The following is a 15,845-nucleotide window of genomic DNA, read 5'->3' as shown; positions in this document are numbered from 1 at the left end:
GACTAACAATAATAAAAATCCACAACATTAACTACAGGTGACAGCCCCAACTCCTGATTTACTTGCACATGTTGCCATTCCTAAGTATTTGAGGATTTGTGGTGGTGGTGGTTAATCCTCACCCGAGGATATTTTCCCATTGATTTTAGATAGAGTGGAAGGGGGGGGGGAGAGAGAGAGAGAGAGATATCTAATGGTTGCATCCTGCACACACCCTGATTGGGGTCAGGAATTGAACCTACAACCCAGGTACGTACCCCTGACTGGGAATCAAACCCACAACCTTTGGGTGCACGGGCTTGTGCTCTTACCATTGAGCCACACCAGCCAGGGCGTAAGTATTTGAGGATTTTTTGGTTTGATGACTACATCAGTCTTGAAGAGTAGGGTTCATGAGGAAGCAGCCCTCCTCTTCTCCAGCAGCTCCATTTATTTATTTTTAAATATATTTGTATTGATTTCAGAGAGGAAGGGAGAGGGAGAGAAAGATAGAAACATCAATGATGACAGAGAATCACTGATCGGCTGCCTCCTGCACATCCCCTACTGGGGATCGAGCCCGCAACCCAGACATGTGCCCTTGACCGGAATCGAACCCGGAACCCTTCAGTCCGCAGGCCGACGCTCTATTTGCTGAGCCAAACCAGCTAGGGCTCCAGCAGCTTACAGTGAGTGTGTGCCGACTCACTAGCAGTGTAATGATCAGGTTTCAAGAATAATTAATCTGCCATGGAGTCTGTGGAATAATACAGAACAAATATCATGGCAAAGAGATCACAAGACCAAGCAAATAGCATGCTCTGGGCAGAGGAAATATGAATGTTAAAAACAAATCACATCCAGTTTGCCAGGGAGCCAGATCAAAAGTGTTGGAGCTTTAGTTTCTCTGATGCTAGCAGAGGTGCGAGTGATCAAACCCCCTTCTCTTACTTTCCCCTCAAAATATAGAGACGTAAATCCACAAAACGAGGACAGTCCCCTTAAAGTCTGGCTTGATTATATGCAAATAAAGTGAAAACCCACCTGCAGAGCTGATGTGAAAGGTTTATAACTTCAGGGCACTCCCTTGCCATGGCACCCTGACTCAGCACTAAGTAACTGTCTGAAATTTATGAAAAGCATGTGCTGACACTGCTACACTTTGAAATAAAACCTTCATCTGTTTACAACCTCTCACTTCTCTAGAGCTCAGCAATCTGCAGCCTCTTGGGAATACAGCTAAGAAACCCGAGTCCATGAGAAAACGAAGCAGATGGTATAAGAACTCATGTATTTTCCCCCCTAGGAAGCCCAGACTCCCCGCTGGGTCCTGACTCACAGCTCCTGTGTCCTGCGGGGACACACAGCCTAATAAGCATGCTACCTGGCTTCCAGCTTACAGGCATTTTGGAATTGTACAAGCAGGAAGAGGGCCCTGCGGACAGGCACGTGAACAGCAACAGGAAGGGATGATTGTCACCCTGCCAGCAAGAGAGGGGGCAGAATTCTACCAAAGATAGACAGGGACACCCACAAAGCTGGTTTTCGCAGACATTTACAGGATGGACAAAGAGCCATGTACCTTAGCAAGCCCTGGTTAAAGTACCACGTCTTCACTCAACATGGATGCGAGACTTACTCTGTTACCCTTGCATCAGGACTCGGGAATGAATTCTGGCCAATGGAATATAGACACAAGTGCTATGCGCTGCATTCCGGTATGGTCTGTCAAATTTCTTGTAAAATACTTCCAGTTCTCTCTCTGTCCCTTATGTTCCAAAATGCAGAGGATTCAGGAATGGACTCCGAGGCCCCTACAAGATACCGGAGCCTCAGATAAAAGGATCCTAAGTCCTGCGTGACCACATGGTGCAAAGCCCTTTTACGGACCCATGTCTGACTGTGATGTCAGCCAGAAATAGTTTGTTGGGTCAAGCCACTGAGTTTTGGGGGTGGTTTGTTAGAGTAACCTGAATTTCTCATCCCAGATAATAGAAAAATTAGTACTAAAAATGCTGTAAAAAAAACCCAAAAACTCCAAATAACTTGTGGCACCATATAGTAAGCAGCACGAAAACAGATACAGCAGGTTGATATCTAGAAATCTGACGTCAGGGGCGCAAAAAAAAAAAAACCAACCCAAAAACTCGGGTAAAATTGTCACCTGTGATATCTTGGAGGCAGACTCTATGCCTGTTGGACTTGTAGCTCTGTGGGGGAAAAATGGGAAAACAACTTATTAGTAGTGCATTGGTTTCTATTTGCTGCATTTAACAGGCTATTGAAAGAAAGAGATGAGCACAGGACACGTTTAGCCAATTTGTAAGCAAAAGTGACGAGAAACAGAGAAAAGTCCAGAAATTCAGGGTCTCACCGAGTTGGAAAACCCAGTTATGTTAGGCTCCTAATGAAAGATATAAGAACAGATAAGGCTTTGAGCAACAAAGTCCCAAGAAAATTTCTCAGTTGAACATGTGGCTTTGCCTTGCATTAAAGATCAGGTTGAGGGTGTAGCCTTCCAACCTAGGTCTGAAGGTAGATACCATTAAGTTGAAAGAGCCATGGGGGAAGAGGGCAGATTGGGAACAAAAAAATAAGGCAGCCTTGGAAACTATGCCTGGAAAGGAATTTTGGGTAAGGTTACTGGCACATAAGCTAACTGACTGAAGGTAAAGCCACAAGAAGCCTACAAAGCTTTCGAATCCAGCAACCCAGACGAAAAGCATTTTGACTATTCAAGCTTTGAGCCCCTAATCTAGCTTCCAAGGCAGACATCCTTCCAAATATACATTTCAGTTGTAGCCAAAGACAGTGATGCACAATGGAGACCATGCCAAAGGGTAGGTGCAGAGCCACAGAAAACAGTGGAAACTTCCTCTCAGAGAAGAGAATCCGGGCTTAGTCAAGGGTGTGAATGCCTAGACTCAGGATTGCAAAGCTCTATGGACCAGCGACTGCTGTGTTTTCCATTTTCCCTTCCCAATGTGAGTGATGCACGCAGTCATTCTGTGTCCCGCCATTTTATCCGTATGTGCAGGAGGCAGGGCCAGGACCAGGGTGAGGCAAGTGAGGTGTCCCTGGTGCAAAGTTTGAGGACAAGCTCGCTCTCAGGGGCGTGCAAGTGCTGACGTCGCACACGAGGAGCCCTATCTTGAGACCTGGTAGAGAGCACTGCACAGCAACACGTGATCTGAAAATCCTGAGTTTTGAGCTGAATGAAGTAACTGAGACTTTGGGTTGTTCCTTTCTGCAGGGCGAGGGGCAGTGTTCTATGTGTTGGAGAGAGAATGAAACAGGCATTTGGTTACCAGAAGCAAGGGCATTCGCAGGGACGGGCAAGGCATCCCCCAGTACCTCTGCCCTCTCTGCCTTGGCACGCCGGAAAGCCATCTTTTCTTATCCCTTTGCATCCAGGTGGTGCCATGTGGCTGTGTTCTGCCCACTGGGATGTGTGCTGCCCAACACAATGGTGTGCAGCGTCAGGCCTGGTTCCCTGCCACGTGGCCTCCACAGGCAGTTGTCAACATGGATGTTTGCTGGCTTCCAGGCCAGCAGGAAGTGTGTCTCTTTAAGGACTCACCTGAGTAGGTTCGGCCCACCTGGATCATCTCCCTTTGGATTAACAACGGACTAGAAATCGATAATCACAAGAGTGATGTCCCCTCATTTTCACAGGTTCTGCCTGCATCCAGGGACGGAGGTTATACAAACCGTGCGCACCAGGGGTGGGGGCCTTGGGGGTCCTTAGAATTCTGCTGGTCATCGTTCCTATCTCCCAACTTCCTCCAGGGAGGCCCCTTGGGTTTAGTAAGAAGTTGTGGGGTTTTTTTTCTTTTTTATAGTTACCTTTTAAAAACATATATATATTTTATTGATTTTTTTACAGAGAGGAAGGGAGAGGGATAGAGAGCTAGAAACATTGATCAGCTGCCTCACCAAGGTACATGTCCTCGACTGGAATCAGACCTGGGACCCTTCAGGCCGCAGGCCGACGATCTATCTACTGAGCCAAACATAAGTTGTGTGGTTTTTGAAAAGATAAGACAAATATCACCATCCAATGGACTTGAACCTGCTTTGATGGAACTGAGGGTTGAAACCCGGCCTCACTGAAGTCTGCGTAACCGTGGCCAGCTCAGCATGGGCGTGGGTCAGGAACACCAGGGTGCTCTCCAGCTCTTCAACTTGAACTCCTTACGTCGTTTCCTTTGTTCTCGAGTCAATGAGGTCATCTTTGGCAAGGTCGGCTTCACTGCTGCCATCTCCGTCAACTAGGAACGGATTACAGAGTCACTTTCCACTTGATTGTTTGAGGAGAGAAACACTCAGAAGGGTTCCCAGGGCTTTGTGGTCACTACAGTTTTCTGGCTGCAGGAAAACAGAGGAAGCTTCTTTGTCCCCCTCCAGGCCAGCCTGCACAGGCATTTGCCTCAGTGATGGGAAGTGTGATGCTTCCTCCTTCCGAGCTATTCTTTCAAGTGTGTAGGCTTGAACAAAAGAGTTTGCAATTTATTTTTCCCAGCAGAACTAGATTGAGGACTCCAAGACCTTTGTCTGAAAGGAAAGATTTACCTCATTCAGCGTGACAAACACCTAATACACCGCGCTGTGAGCCACCTCTCCCCAGTAGAATTACTGGGAGAATTGGCTTTTCGTTTTCTCAGAAGCACGCATACAGACTACTGCTTCGCATCCAGTCAGCACTTCGTGACCTGTCTTACGCTGCCTGGTTGATATTCGGCTACTACTAGCTGACAAAGCCTCATGTGAAGATGGCAATTCAAGGCCCTGGCTGGGAGGAAGATGAAGACATCCAGGGCTTAGGCCAGGCGCTGGCAGGGTCTTTGGCACTGATGCCTGCTGGCCAGCATGCAGGGCAGCTTTCTCCTCAAAGGCAGCGAGACCAGATGGGCAGCTGAGCTTCCAGGGGTGCCTCCTAGAACCTGAGGTGGAGTTTCCTTCCCATCTAAGTTTGCTTAGTGCCCAGCTGCTGTGGCTCAGTGGTTGAGCATTGACCTATGAACCAGGAGGTCATGGTTCAATTCCCCGTCAGGGCACAAGCCTGGGTTGCAGGCTCAATCCTCTATAGGGGGCATGCAGGAGGCAGCCGATCAATGATTCTTTCTCATCATTGATGTTTCTTTCTCTCCCTCTTCCTTCCTCTCTGAAATCAATAAAAATATATTTTTAAAAAATTAATGAAAATAAAACAAATGAAAAAAAATATTTTTTTGAAAAATTTTTAAATTAAGTTGTAAAAGAAGAAAGGTATTCTGTGAAATATAGTTTAAAACAATCAAAAAATAATTAAAAATACAATTACAAATGAATTTTAACTGTTGATATGGTGTTTTATTTGTTGCTAGGGCATTTAGAAGCGTTATAAACATTCAGATCGTATGAACTTTCCCAAATAAAATGTAGAACTTTCCCAAATAAAATAAAGAACTTTATTCTTTACCTCAAAAGTATACCCTGTGAACTCAGCATAGAGGTTATCTCTAAGGGTGGCGGGGCTGGGGCCAGGGCTGGGCAGAGAGGGCCTTCTGGGGTGGGAAGGCTCTGTGGCACCAGAGATGGTTGCATGGTGTGCTCCCGTGATGTGCTGAGTCCATGCAAACCAGCTCTGAGAGCTCACTTAATTTTCAGGAGTTGGTGAGCCAGTGTTAAACACAGCCATCAGTAAACTTTTAATTATGTAAACTTATAATTAGATGAATTAATACTAAAGTGTACTCAAAACTTCCTAATTATTTTACTACAAGTATCCATGTTCTTCAGGTTATTTATGTACATTGCATCTATATGTTGGGAATATATAACATATATAGATATAGGCAATGTGTGTTCTTGTATATCTCTTCCCAACTCTGCATCCAGGGCTAGCATGTTGGTAGTTTGAAGTGAGTCATGGTGACCAATTTCGTTGGTACCACAGAAATTGACAAATGCTATAGTTTTGTTGATTTTCTAGATTTAGGAAGTAATGGAGAAAATGTTAATAATGCAAATTAAACAAAAGTGTATCACATCTGTAGCCGTTACATTGTGAAGAGCATAGAAAAATGAGAAAATATTCTTCCAGTATTTGAAAACTGTTATCCAAGTCAACAAAGAAGTTGCTCACATAATTGACAAATGAGTGACAATCAGACATACCTCTTCATTATTTCACTTTCGTGTTATTCAGTAATGTAAAAAAAAATTAATTAACACATATTGGAATTAAATTCATTAGTTACCCCCTCAGATTTTAACTGTTGATATGGTGTTTTATTTGTTGCTATGGCCTTAGAAGCATTACAAACATTACTACAAATACAAGAATTCAATAAAAATCAATTCTATTCCATGATTTCTTTATCTCCACCCCTTTGTTTCTGTTCTTTTACTGTAATTATAATTCATGAGATATTGACCTTATTACTCTCACATTTTCCTCCTCTCTGTTTTTTTGTTCTACTTTCTAAGAGATTTTTCTACTTTATTTTCCAAAGCTTCTATTCAATTTTTTAAATTTGGCAATCATTTTGAATTTCTAAGGTTTTGTTAGATAAGTCAGGGTCTCAAGGTCTGGGCAGTTCTAAATGTTATTCTTGCTGAATGTTAAAATGTAGCACAGTATTTTGTAGACAAAGCTGTAAACAGGATGAGCTTGACAGGAACTCAACTGGGTAAATGTAGCCAATTGCAAGTCAGAAAAAGGCAGATACCATATGATTTCACTTATATGTGGAATCTAAAGAACAAAATAAATGAACGAACAAAATTGAAACAGACCCATAGACAACAGGAAGTGGACTGGTGGTTACCAGAGGTAAGGGGATTTGGGTGACTGGGTGAAAGTGGTGAAGGGATTGAGAAGTACAAAATAGTCATGGGATGTAAAGTACAGCATAGGAAATATACTCAATAATACTGTAAAAACTGTAAGTGCCAGGTGGGTACTAGAAATATCAGGGGAAACACTTTGTAAGGTATATGATTGTTTAACTACTATGCTGTACACCTGAAACTAATATAAACTAATATCCTATATAATAAAAGGCTAATATGCAAATCGACCAAACATTGGAATGACCTGTCGCTATGACTCACACTGACCACCAGGGAGCAGACGCTCAGTGCAAGAGCTGCCCCCTGGTGGTCAGTGCACTCTCACAGGAGGAGCCCGCTCAACCAGAAGCCGGGCTCACGGCTGGCGAGCGCCTCTGTGGGAGCGCTAAGGATGACGCCCCACAGGAAGCGGGCCTAAGCCATCAGTTGGACATCCCCTGAGGGTTCCTGGACTGTGAGAGGGTGCAGGCTGAGCTGAGGACCTCCCTCCCCCATCCCACTGAGTGTATGAATTTTGTGCACCAGGCCTCTACTGAAAATAAACTGTAATTGAAAATTAAAAGAAAGAAATCAACACATAATTGAACAAATAGTGTATATAAGCAAATGGGTGAGCCTCCCTTGAGGGAGACAGAGCTTTGGATATGAATCCCATATCTTTACTCGCTACAAGTAAAACTACCTGGCAACAACCACGTCTTGTTCTTTAGTAGAGCACTTGAGGGGGAGAACCCTTTGCGTTCAGTAACAATATCTTTCTTGTCCTCCCACTCTATCATTTTTACAAAGCTTCCTTTTCTTGTTCTAAAGTTACAACTTTTATTTCTCAGTGATTTCTGAATATGCGAAAGGATTTTTTAAAATTCACTCTCTGTTCTCTGACTTATTTGTCGTACGATTGATTTCTCAGTTTAATTTGCTCATTCTCTCTCTTGCTGCAGCCTTTTCTCTAATGTCTAGCGATCCTTGGTTGCTCATATATATTTTAAGACGAGGCCATAGGAAAGCTCATTCATTAGGAGGCTGGCTGTGTGGATGAGCTTGCTGAATTGCCCTCTGTGAGCGGGCCTCACTGAATCGGATGAAGGCCCGGATATAAAAAGGCTGACGCCCCAACAAGTGAGAGGGAATGTCCTCTTGTCTGTCTTGAGCCAGGATATTGGTTTTTCTTGCCTTTGGGTTTGAACTGAAACATCGGTTCTTCCTGGGTTTTGTACCTACTGGCCTCTGGACTAGAACCACATGTCAGCTCTCCTGTGTCTCAAGCTGAAAACTGCAAATCTAGGGACTTGTCTGCCTCCATCATCACATGAGCCAATTCCTTACCATATAGTAATCTATTTCGCTATCTGTCCTGTTGGCTCTGTTTCTCTGGAGAACTCTAACACAGTAACCTTACCATTTACATGTATTTTCATTAATATGACATTAGGATTTATTTCTCATTTAACTTTTCATTTATTTTTTCTCCTTTCCTGCCCTTTTTTGGGTAGAATAAATTTTCTTCTCACAAAGAAAGCATAGACTACAGGAAGCCTCTCTAGTCAATGTTTTATCAATAAATTGCTTCTTAATTTTTAATATTCAAATTTCATAGTGCATAACTATATTACAATCTGAGACTTTTGTGGCTGATATTTATATAGGAAAAAATTATATTTGCACTCCCCAAGCTCAGTACATGTTAAGAACATTTTAACAATACAATGAGATGGAAGTGTCAAGTTACATTCCCAGTAAAATTAGTGAAATGTTCAGATCATGTGTGGACATTCTGAAAAATGCACTAAGTGCAAAATAAGAGGCTATCTGTTTCAGATGTTGCAGAAGCCGAGACAAGAGGGAACAACATTTCAAAGCTGGCGAAGCATATGGCTGAGTGGCAAGACTTAGCCGAGAGGAGAGAGCTGAAACCTAACTAATTTCAAGCGGGAAACACGACATGAACCAGCAGAATCAAGAAACTGGCAGCATCATGTCATGCTGAACATAGGGGTCAAGAACACGCTGAGAAAATTTTAAAAGTCTGCCTTCTGAACCCCGGGCCCCATTCCCAATCCTGGCCCTCCTAACACTGGAGGTTGTTCGTATTCCTATCACCACCTCCAACCCAGGCAGTTCTAGAGGATTAGCCTCCAGAGAAAACGATCAGCCACAAAGAAGAAATTCCAGATACTTTAATCTGGGAGGATTGCCAAAGAGTCTGGGCCCCATCCAGTTACCCTTCAGAAAATGCCATCAGAACAATCCCCAACCACCCAGAGCTTCTCATCAGCATCTATCAAAATGATCACATGGCTTCAATGCTTCATGCATTACAGGTTCTTCTTAACCAGCTTACATTTAACAGCCCCAAACTCACCATCTCTTGGGAAAACATACTGACACATGTTTACGGTACAGTTGACCCTTGAACGGTGTGGGAGTTTAAGCGCTGACCCCTGCGCAGACAGAAATCCGCATATAACTTTTGATTCCCTAAAAACTTAGCTGCCATTGCTCCTTGGTATCCTCGGAGATTGTTTTCTGGACCCTCACAGATACTGAAATCCTCAGGTACTCAAGTCCCTTATATAAATGGCATACAGTCGCCCCTACCCATGTAGGCCCACACCCACCACCTACCCCCAAGCCTGACAAGTATTGCCCCTCTCCTGACTCCCGGTGGCCCTGCCCTGCTGAGATGGGGCTCCTGGCAGACTTTGGGACAGACTGAATTGTGTGGCTCTCTGTAGGACGGGAGAGGTTTTTCCCTTCCCTACTAGACCAGTGCAGCGCCTTCCATTCACATGGCCAAATCTTGGCCTATGAGGACCTGATAAACTCTGCTGGCCTCACCCTGATGACTCCCTGAGGCCCGGCCTTACCACAAAGGTATGCAAGCACCCAGTGGGTGGCAGCTGGACTCGGTATCCCTGGCACTTTTGCCGAGTGGCCTCAGACCCAGCACTGGCACCTATATCAACCTGGTGAACCCCACTTTTCCCTACCTGATGACTCACTGAGAACCTATCTCATGTAACTCCTTCAGTGACGGAGCCTAAGAGGCAGCAGGCAGGTGGAGGCAGCCTCGCGGGACCCTACGTGGAGCCCCCTGAACTTCTGACCTACAGACCAGTGAGATAGTAAACGGGTATTGGGTTAAGCAGCTAAGATTGTGGTAACTTGTTACAGCAGCAGTGGAAGGCTAATACACTATTGAAGCCTACACTAGGACTTTGAGAAGATTGAACAAGATGGGTAGCTAAAAAAAAAAGAAAAAGGAAAAGAAAAAAAAGCTGCTTTTGAATTTGATGTGAACACAATTGTAAAAGATTGGAAAGGAGATTGTGAAAATTTTGCAGAAAAATACGTTCGCTTTCCTTCACACGGGCTCTCCTGTTTTTGCTCCACCTGAGCGGCCCCTCACCTGGAAGCTGAAGGCAGTGCATTATGGGGATGGCTTCTGCAGGAAAGGAAAGGTAACTCAGAATCCCACGGACCCACACGAACAGAAAACAACTGAGCTCTACATGTAAAGACTGGTGTTTACGTGTGTTAAGTTAAAACAAAGTGTATAAGGTCTCTATGTCATTTTAAAAAAGGTTCTGTGCTCTAAGCAAGTTTATTATTATTATTATTATTATTATTATTATTATTATTAATAGACAAACTATCAGCCTTGTTGCCTCACCTGTAAAGTAAATCATCAACTGCTTTCCTGAGGTTTTACGTTTCAGTCTTTGCTGGCTATCCTGGGCTTGTGCGATGCTCCACCTCTGTAAGCCCTCTGCAGATGGTGCCTGCTGCCTTGGGGTGGGGTGGGGGGGGCGGGGAGTCTCCCTTCCTGGGCTGACCTGCCTGTGGTTCTCCCGCTGCAGCTACCTGTGTTGTAAATGTGAGAAGGCTTCACTGGATGCCATGCATTTTCGTTCTCCAAGTTGGGCAGGGCCTGCAGCAGCCTCCCCATGCACAGAGGTCCTCGAGGCGCTGAGATGACACATTCCTGGCTTCAGCTTTTCAGGTTTTTACTGCCTCGGGGGCTGCAGACTGAAATGCTTTCCGGGTGAGGCAGGTGACCCGAATGGGAAAGGGAGCAAGGAGACCTGGCAGAAGCAACAGGGAGTGGTCAGTCCAGTGACAAACCAGAGTTCCTGCCAAGAAAACAACAGAGTGCCTGTGAATGACCACTGCGGCTCATCTTAGGCCCACCACCGGCTTCATTCTACATCGCCTCTATTTCCATTTTTGAAAGGCTACTGTACCTGACAAAAATACAGACAATTTTATAAATAATTAAAAGTTATATTAATTGCAAGTAGTTGCCTAAAGTAAAGCTGTATTTTGTGACATAGCAAGACATCCTCCCCGCAGCACACACGCATTTTAGTGACTAACCGACGCACTGCTTTGTCATTGGGTGGTACTGTCATACAACTGAGAAAGAACCAGAAGGTCTGAGGGGACCCCTATACTTTTCTGGGGGAGAAAGTTGAGAAAAGATAAGAGGAAGTTGACGAAGGTAGAAATGAAAAGTTATGAAAGAGCACAAGAATTCTGAGGGGCAGTAGAAAAAGGCCTTTGAAATTTTTAATCACTAACTGGGAAAATGCAGTTTTCTGGATTGAGTAGGTATACTGCCTACTCAAAAATTAAGTTCAGATAACATGCAGTGACTTTCTAAATACTGCTTTATACCCTACAGAGGATCTTGAAAATTTTCCAGGTGCTTTTGAGGCATTCTTCTTGAGATAGTCTTCTCTCATCATTGGTGAGAAATGAATTTTAATGACTGCTGAATCCCTTTTGAAAAAGTTGTGTATATCCTTTCCCACAGCTCTGTTGCATTGGAACATTAGAGTGGAGATTTTTGGCACAGCAAAGAACTGGTGTGTTTTGACTATTGTGTTAAAAGTTTTAGGGCGAGGCTTCATTTTGTTCTGCAAAGTGTGCCAGACTCTGGCTAAAACAAAGCAAATAGGCCAGCAGTATAAAGTTCGACAGCAGTTACATGTCTTTCTTCATTGTAACTAGATAATTGCATGAAGAAATTGTAATTATAAAGGTGATAAGAAATTTAAAAGTAACGCCTAACAAACTTTCTGAAACATATCAGAACCAAAAGCCCAGAAAGAACTCTGCTTCATGGTTCAAGCAAACAATAACCAAACAATAACCAAAAGATATAAAAGTTAATTCCCTATTTCAATCTGTTTTAGAGAATTGTTGAAGTTACTGAAGATTAAGGATACAGAAATAATTATAATTTCAGAGGCTGTCTTGTGATGTTATGTAGTTTGAAGCAGGATGTGATTAGGAGATAATTTTTCACTAATAAGATACAGAGGGAGGCCCGGCCGGCGTGGCTCAGTGGATAGAGCGTCGGCCTGCAGACTGAAGGGTCCCAGGTTCGATTCCGGTCGGGGGCATGTACCTTGGTTGCGGACACATACCCAGTGGGGGGTGTGCAGGAGGTAGCTGATCAATGTTTCTCTATCATTGATGTTTCTAACTCTCTATCCCTCTCCCTTCCGCTCTGTAAAAAATCAATAAAATATATTTTTTAAAAAAAGATACAGAGGGAGAACTCTCTAGAGAGAAATTTTAGAATAATTACAAATATTTGATAGTGTAACCTTGGTAACTAGTTAAAAATGAAATATTACCAATAGTAGGGGATTTTAGTTCTTGACATTTTGTGACTTATGTGCACTTAAATAAGACTCTTTTTCCATAAATATTGAGTTGTTGAGGAATTATTTTAGGCTGGACGCCAGAACAAGAAATAAGTTATTAGAGCAATGTCAAAGTGCAGTGAGCCCAGGAACCAGGCAGGGGACCTAGAAAATGAGAGTGGCCGGTGTGAGAGTAAGGGGAATAGTGGAGACAGGGGCCAGCTAGGGGTGGGCATTGCATCTGAAGGGGCAGCTGTTGACAAATGTGAGTGTGGGTGATGAGAGCTTCAAATTTCTAAAAGTGATTTTGGATACTAGGGATTGTATGTAACATCTCTTGATATCTAATTCAGCAAATCCATTTTTTAAAAAATCCTATGAGTCAAATAAAGCTCATATACTGTCTGGATTCAGCTTGACAATCATCTCTAGGTGACCCAAAGAGGAATGGCGTTAATATTACCTGAGCACCTACTACGCGCTTGGAGTATCAGTAGAATACACTGGAGCCACAGAATCACTTGAGGGTAAGCCATGGTGAGAAATGATCAGCTCTGACTCTTTTTCACCGCCACGCAGAGTCTGGGCTCAACAGACATGCTGCCTGGTGGTCTCCCCCATACTGACGGGTGGTTATTTTCTAGTTCTTACCTTTTCCCAGGGACATAACCCTTCAAGGTTTGTAGCGCCAGACAAGGCTCTCAGATCCATTTTTCATTTGGACCTTTGGATTTCTCCTGCTTCCTTAGGAGCTCGACTACCTATTTAAAAGGACGATTGCTGAGTTTCACCCAATGTTTAAAGGAGTTTGTGAAGGGAAGGGTTTTATATTCTCTAGCCCCCAGTAGTTCTGGAAACGGAAGCCCATAGTTCCTCAACACTCCCATCTGTTCTCTTTTTCCGTGGACCTTTTCAGACCAAAGGCTCCTGCCTCGAGCGTATGGAAGGAGTCCCGAACTGGGGTTGGCATTCTTCTTACACAATAAATCCCTCTCCGAATCTGGACTAAATCTTTGATTCCAGCTACAGGTAACTATAGATTCAGCACAGGAAGCCATCCCAGGGAATAGATTCCAGAGATAAGACCCCAAGTCTTTTCCTTTTATTCTAATTTTTGCAGATTCATTTAGAATTTTTTAAAAAAAACTAATTGAAATGACTCTTATTAGGGTTAAATCTCATTCACATTTTAGAGATTCCCAGGAGCTGGGCAGGAAACCCCTTTTGCTGGTCCTATAAAAACGAGTGGGACGGCCTCGTTCACAAAGCTGCTTTGAGTTGCTTTACATGTATTTTGAATGAAATTCACTATAAAAGAGAGTCTCTTACCCGCCCAGCTGTTGGGCCTGCAACCAGACATGAGGTTCCCCCCATGATGGTGAGGGGCTGACTTCACCTGACCTGCCACCCCCAGACTCAGAGCCCTCCAACCTGTCATCAGAGGAGTTCCCTGAGTCACAGCTAAGAGGAGAGGCGTTTTCTTCAGAGAAGGAAGGAAGTCCAGTGGTTTGAATGACTCTGAAGACACATCCAGACAGGGCATCCTTGGTGGGCCTGGTGCTTTCCTGTCCTCTGTTCCTTGCACATTAGCTGTAACCGTACAAAGGGAGTTTGCTGGAGAATTGGATCTCTCTTCTCCCAACAAGTCATCAGCTAAGAAAATGCCAAGCGTGGTCAGCGGGAAGAGAGCGGACAGGCCGTCACCTGCCTTAGCAAAACCCAGGAAGAAGGCGCCTTGGGAGAAGAATCTCCAGCTGGAGTATCCCAAACGTTGTCCTGGGAGAACATCCCAGGCTTATATCTCGGGAGGACCCCTGACACCAGCAATTTCCCCCCCAGTCTCTGGCCCTCCAGTGCATGGGATTGCTGAGAATATTCCTTGGTCCCTTCGGGGCCCAAACAGCCCAAGCACAACTCCAGGAAGAAACCAGGGGTGAGTAGGACAAGGGTGTCCCAACTGGTGGCCCAAGAAGATAACAACCCACATAAAGAGCCAGCCCCAAAGGGCCAGCTTCCAGCAAACAGGCCAGGCCATCCAGCCTAGCCATGCATTGTGGAGGATATAGAGTGGAGACCCCAAGATCAAGACCTTCCAGGTTCCAGGACATCCACAGCTTTAGGCCATGGCCCAGGAAGGAGTCCAGCCCAGAGTGCGCCCACCCTCAGGTGACCAGGGGCCACTTCTCCATTCACCACGACAGGAAAGGAAGAGACCATGACCTGGAGCATAGGACTGCTCTCAATTTCCTGTGCTGCAGAGAGAAATCGACAACCTTAAAAATCAACTTGTGGCTGGTTTGGCTCAGTGGATAGAGCATTGGCCTGTGGACTGAAGGGTCCCGGGTTCGATTCTAGCCAAGGGCACATGCCTGGGTTGCAGGCTCAATCCCTAGTAGGGGGCATGCAGGAGGCAGCCAATCTATGATTCCTTCTCATCATTGATGTTTCTATCTTTCTCTCCCTGATCAGCTTGTGGCCATGCACTGCCACACGCGCGCACACACACACACACACACACACACACACACAGAAACAGCTGTACCTTTTCAATCCAGGACCCACAGCCACACTGGTTCCCTGTTCTCCTTACCCACTTCTCATCAGAATGCCCACTCAGAGTGGGGGTGGGGCGGGGAATTAAGGTCAGGAAGCACTGCCTTAGGGTGTATTACTTTCATGTAATTTAATTAAAATGAACCCAGATGAGCACTAAAGGAACCGGCAGGGAAAAGATTAGGAGCTTTGAATTTACAGTATGAGGAACAGAGGAGAGAAGGAGGGGAATGAGGGAGGGTCTCAGTGAAGGGTGGAAAGTGGACACAGGCAGGTTGCAATCTTAGGAGGAGCAAGCTTTGGGATGGCATAATGGTTAGGGGCCTGCCTGAAATTAGGTGGCCCTCTCAAAAGAGGCCATTGAATAACATTTAATGAAGGGGCTACTTAGAAAAACCAGCAAGGGTTAGTGAAGCATGGTGGGGCGTGGGGGTAAAACAACTCCCAGGTCATCACCCCCAGCCCGAAGAGCAAAGGAGAGGGAGTGGTTACTGGAAACTGGGCAGAGCCATAGATGTAGGAGTCCGCTGTGGCTTTCAATCAGCAAGCCCTAGGAAACCCTGGCCCAGCAGAGAGGGAGCTGGGGGTGGAAAATCGCCTGCTAGTGGCAGCCATTGGTTTAGCACAAATGGAGGCCTGGGCCAGGGAGCCCCACTGGTGCAGTCAGCTGGGATGGGCCTCCTGGGGTGAGAGCTCTGTGCAGAGTGGATCTGGAGAGGCAGGCAGACTGGCCGGCGCGGGAGGGCCTGCGCCATTGCTTGTACAGCATGTGGGCTGATATGGGTACAGGGCAAGCACACGGAGCATGCGTGCTCTCCGGCG

The 15,845-nt window shown here is 45.0% G+C and overlaps 1 pseudogene; it reads left to right on the top strand.

Moving 5' to 3' along the window:
• Positions 1-1,601: 1,601 nt before the first annotated feature.
• Positions 1,602-14,783, top strand: LOC118670771 (annotated as a pseudogene).
• The last annotated feature ends 1,062 nt before the right edge of the window (positions 14,784-15,845 follow it).

The sequence above is a fragment of the Myotis myotis genome, unplaced genomic scaffold, assembly GCF_014108235.1.
Source record: "Myotis myotis isolate mMyoMyo1 unplaced genomic scaffold, mMyoMyo1.p scaffold_m19_p_16, whole genome shotgun sequence".
NCBI lineage: Eukaryota > Metazoa > Chordata > Mammalia > Chiroptera > Vespertilionidae > Myotis > Myotis myotis.
The sequence above is the reverse complement of the archived record's forward strand: the minus strand, read 5'-3'. Positions and strand labels throughout refer to the sequence as shown.